The following is a 6000-nucleotide window of genomic DNA, read 5'->3' on the forward strand; positions in this document are numbered from 1 at the left end:
AAAAATGAAGGCAAAAGTAAAACTATTTATTAAGATACTAAAACTAAAAGGTTATGTCACCAGCAGACCCATACTAAATTAAACAGCCAGAGGTGATCTTCAGGCTAACGGAAAATGATACCAGAGATAATGCAAGATCTTCCAAAATGAATAAAAAGCATTATGCATGGTAAACTTCTGTGTAAATATAAAATGCTATTTTCTCTTAACTTCTTAAAAAATATGTGACTGTTTAATGCAAAATTTATAATGCTGCCAAGTGGAGATCATAATATATGTTGTTTAATATGTGACAACTGCAGTACAAAGGATAGAAAGGCAAATAATAAAGATAGATTTTTGTAAAAAAAGAGAAAAGAAAATTTTGCTAAGTGAAAAAAACAAAACTTCTCTGAGAAGAGAGTCACAACAAAGGACAGTGAATTTAAATCAGAGCACAATGGGGCCACTCTCCAGATTAAAGTGCACATGCACCTGCACGCAAACTTTTCAGTGAGTAAACCACCAAAATACCCTTTAATATGTGTAGTCAACAGGAAGTGGGAGGAAGAGATGTTGGGGAATGTGAGTAAAATGTGAGTAAAAAAGGAATCATAGAATGCTAACTTAAAAAAAATAAAATCATAGGAATATATGTAGAATGCAGCACATTTATAGAAAAAACTAAAATGCTATATGCATGTTTAATTGCAAACACACAAACACAGAGAAATATCTGAAAGGCCACTGACCAAATGAAAAGACTCAGAGCCAAAGTCTCCCTTGTTTGGAACCCAGGATTATAATCTTTCCACATCCTCAATTCTGCCAATCAAATACTTTTTACTAGAAAGTAGTTCCTTCTTACCTAGCCCATGTCAGTTTACGAGAACCGATCCAACAGTTATGAACAGACATAGTGAAAGACTTGTTTGTTGCTGATGCTAATTCTTCATCACTGCAAGCATCTTTATTGACCACAATGAGTCCTCCCCAGATGACACATCACTGGATATACTAATTGACATGGTGAGCCTTCAGTTGCACAAAGAGGGCACGGTAAGCACATTATACTGACTCGTCTAAATGATTTTGTTTTTTGACCATGCTGCCATAAAGCCACAGATCAATTAATAATCTTATCATTTTACTTAATTCATGATGATTTGGACATCATTATATTATGAAACAGATCTTTTGCTAGAATGAAAGGATTTTATGGTTCAATCATTTGTTCATGTAGAATTGCATTAGTATTCTGGTATGGCCATTAACAACAGGGAGTGATAAGCTTTCATATTTCTAGGTTTCTAAGAAAACATAAGGCATAGTATAGGGTTAGAAAATAAGATTGGATCTGCTACTTTCTGACAAAAACAAGATGATTAACACAAAGCAAATTTGTTGCAAGGTGAGGACAAGAGCTGGGACACTAACCTGTGACCTAGGGTTAGTTCACGGGGAGCCTGGTTCCTCACAGAAGGAACAACTCAATCATTAATTGTGACTTTGCTGTGTGCCAGCCCCACACATGTATTATTTCTAATCTTTAAAAACTAGAAATAACTAGATTTTATTGTACCTATTTTACAGGTTATGAGCCTGTAAGTCAGATGGTGTTCTACTTCTCAAATATCAAGCGATAAAAATCAAGAGATGTAGAATGCAAATCAAGTTTTGCTGACCTAAATATAATAGTGAAGAAATTGATAATTGAAGTTTGTAATTGCCAAAAATATTTTCCTTCTCGTTAATGAAAGATTAATGTAACCTCACTAAAAGGGCTGCCAGTGTTAGCTCCTTACTTAAAGAGCCAGCTGTGTGATATTTAGTGAATCACTTAATTTCCCTGACTGTAAAATTAGGGTGAGATTAGCAATAGGGATGTATACATTCCAATAATTGTAATTTGGCCACTGTATGCCTAAGTAAGGTTTATAACATCAATACTTTACAAAATATAATTAGGACGGGTGCAAATAATATATTCTATCTACATTTAAAAGCTATATATGGCTCCCTGAAGAAGTCTCAAATGTTTATATGTATTTTTTCTAAAACACTGAGTACTGTTTTCTTTTAAAAAGTACAACTTCTGATCAAGTAATGTATCAGAGCGTGGTAAGAAGAAAGATGGTGCTAGTTCAATTTCAACTTCCAAGGGACAAAAGGAGTAAACAAACAACAGAAACCAAGATGTGTTAGAGCAATAAAATAAAATGTTATATTGCAGATGAAAGGAATAAATAAATGTATATATGAATGAACATCCTAAGACATAACATTGAGAGAAACATAGCTAGATGCAGAAACATATGTTTAATATGAAGGTATGTATATGTGTGTTTGTGTGTTCATGCTTATATTTAACACAAATTTTGGGAAAATAATGGTGGCAGGGTATAGGTTTTGAAATTCTCCAAATCCCAAATGAAAACCTGCATAATAAATACATACCTAAACCAATAGCAATAAACGTGTGTTAACCAAACTAGGTAAAAATGTGTATCTGCAGAATAAAATGTATTTAGGTAGTAATAAACTACCAATTGCTACAATGTTCACGTAGATTATATTGTCATCTGCAGGAGAGAGCAGAGAGAAATTGTATACCAATATGCAGAAGAATAAAACGGGACCCCTGTCTCTCATCACATACAAAAATTAACTCAAGATGGACTAAAGAGTTACATGGAAGACTGAAACTATGAAACTACTGGGGACATATGGCAAATTCGAGAAAAGAAAAAAAAATAGCCAACAGGTTTTCCTTGGAAAGCATCTCAGACAATCTGAAAATATCAGCTGAAGCAGGAAAAATGAGAGTGGCCCAATATTGTTAAATGTCTGTTCTACCCAAAGCAATCTACAAAGCCAGTGCAATCCCTATCAAAATGCCAGGGCATTCTCCACAGAAATAGTAAAAAAAAAAAAATCCTAAAATGTGAATGGACCCACAAAAAGAAGTTGAGTAGCCAAATATATTTTGAGCAAAAAGAACAAAGCTGAAGTCACATACTGCCTTACTTCAAAATACGTTACATGCTATAGTATGGTGTTGGTGTAAACATGCACCAATGGAACAGAATAGAGAACCCAGAAATAAATCCATATATTTAGAGCAAGCTGATGTTCAACAAAGGCACCAAGAACATACATGCAATGGAAAAAGGAAATCTTCTTCAATACTTGGTGCTTGGAAAATTGGATGTCCACATGCCGAAGAATAAAACTGGACCCCTATCTCACCATATACAAAACTTACTCAAATTGCTGGGCTTGGTGGCTCAAGCCTGTAATCCCGGGACTTCGGGAGGCCGAGGCGGGCGGATCACCAGGTCAGGAGATGGAGACCATCCTGACTAAAACGTTGAAACCCTGTCTCTACTGAAAATCAAAAAAAAAAAAAAAAATTACCCGGGCATGGTGGCGGGCGCCTGTAGTCCCAGCTACTCGGGAGGCTGAGGCAGGAGAATGGTCAAAACCCGGGAGGCGGAGCTTGCAGTGAGCCGAGATCGCGCCACTGCACTCCAGCCTGGGCGATAGAGCGAGACTCTATCTAAAACAAAAAAAAAAATTAACTCAAGCTGGGTTAAAGTCTTAAACATAAGACTCCAAATTACAAAACTACTGGAAGAAAACATAGGGGAAACCCTTTAGAACATTGGTCTAAGCAAAGATTTTATGGCTAAGACCTCGAAAACACAGGCAACAAAAACAAAAATAGATAAATGGGACTAAAACTAAAAAGCTTCTGCACAGCAAAGGAAAGAATCAACAGAGTGAAGCTATTACCCGTTAAATGAAAGAAAATATTTACAAACTGTTCATCTTACAACTAATATTCAGAATATACAAGTATCTCAAACCACCATAAGAAAACAAATAATCCTATTAGAAGACGGGCAAAGGGCATGAGTAAATATTTCTCAAAAGACATACGAATAGCTAACAGGTATATGAACGTTTAACATCATTAATCATTAATCATGCATAAGACATGCACAACAAAACCCCAAGATATCATCTTGCCCTGGTAGAATGGTTGTTTTTAAAAAAGACAAAAATAACAGATGCTGGCGAGTACCTGGATAAATGGGAATTCTTATACACTGTTGGTGGGAATGTAAATTAGTAGAACTACTATGGAAAACAGTATGAAACTCCTTCAGGAAACTAAAATTAAAACTTTCATATAATCCAGCAATCCCATTACTGGATATTTATCAAAGGGAAGAAAATCAAAGGGATACTGGCACTCCGATGTTTATGGCAGCACTATTCACAGTAGCAAAGATATAGAATCAATCTATGTGTCTATCAGTGGATTAATTAATAAATTGTAGTACATATATACAATGAAATACTATTTGGCTGTAAAAAAAATATCATGTCATTTGCAGCAACGTGAATCAAACTGGAGGTCATTATATTAACTGAAATGAGCCAGACACAGAAAGACTTATCACATTTGCTCACTCATAGATGGGAACTAAAAACGTTGATCTCAACTTTTTAGATATCATAATATATTTTGTAATTTTATAAAGAATTATTCTCTTGGCAGAGAGCAGAATGATAATTACCAGAGTTTGGAAAGGGATGTGTGTGAGACGGCATATAAAGAGAGTTTGGCTAATGGGTAAAAACATACAGTAAGAAGAAACAAGTTATAATGTTCAACAGAAGCGTAGGGTGACTACGTTTAAAAGCAATGTATTGTATACTTCAAAATAACTAGCAGAAGGATTTGAAATGTTCTATACATATATAAATCATAAATACTAGATGTGATGAATAGCCTACATACCCTAAATTGATCACTACACATCTTAACATGCAACAAAATATCACATGTATTATGTGTACATACAAATGTATCAATTAAAAAGAAAAATATAAGTAAGATAGTTGTTGTTTTGTGGGGAAGAGTTGGTAATCTGAATGGGGCACAAGGAGGGGCTTAGAAGGTGGCTGTTAAAATTCTATTTCTTGATACGGGGAAAGGATATGAGAGCACTTACCTTCTATGCATTCATTCAACTATAAAATTTTTGTATGCTTTTCTGTATTTGTATTTTGGTTTGTAATAAAATAACTAAAATGCTAAAAACCAGTATTTATGGCTATTCCTCACTTAATTCTTCCATCATGTAGGTTAGAAAGATCATATGGAATATAGCACGATGACAGTTTTAGTCTCTAGAAGTTTCTCACAAACTTGCCTGCTTACAACTGATATCATCGCTATAATTGTTTTGGTTCCCACATTACTGTTACCATGTTTACAAAGAAATGAAGATCACTGATTAAGCATTTATTTTTTCATGTCCTAGTAGAGTGCCAGCTGTGGGGATACAAGAATCAAAAAGATATAGATATATTGCCAAGGAGCTTATTACCTAATGTAGAGGATAATAAAAATAAACTTACATGAAATATGTGTTAAAGTTTAGCCAGCTCTTCATCAAACATATTTCCTCTGTCACCTAGACACACAACAATTTCCAGCTTCCTCTTTGGAAGTTCTGGCCATGCAAGTGAATATAAGTGGAATTTATTTTGCCACTTCCACAACTGGACGTGAAGAACCTCTGCATGCAACCTGGAATGATCTTTCCCCTCTTCCTACAAATGGAGGAGCCACGTGTTGAATACAGAAATCACAAGTTGGTAGGAGCTACTTCCATTAATAACCACTTGGGGCAGAGTCTTGCTATCAGAAACACCCATTTCAACTTTATTTTAGTGACAAATTATTATTTTGTTGTCACAGATATCTGGGATTTATATTTTACAGCAGCTAGAATTATAATAACTAATACAATGTCGGCAACTTTAAGTGAGGTGTCACCATTTTTAAAACGCCTAAACTACGTAACTCAGTGGTAGAGTGACAAAGAAAACTGATATCAGAGGCTGGAAATATGATCTTCTTAAGGTATTGTGAAAACACAGTAGCTACTGTCAGCAATGCCAGAGAAAGCAACTGAGTGCCTACTGAGTTGGCTCTAGAAGAAG

This window comes from Macaca nemestrina, chromosome 11 (assembly GCF_043159975.1).
Source record: "Macaca nemestrina isolate mMacNem1 chromosome 11, mMacNem.hap1, whole genome shotgun sequence".
Lineage (NCBI taxonomy): Eukaryota > Metazoa > Chordata > Mammalia > Primates > Cercopithecidae > Macaca > Macaca nemestrina.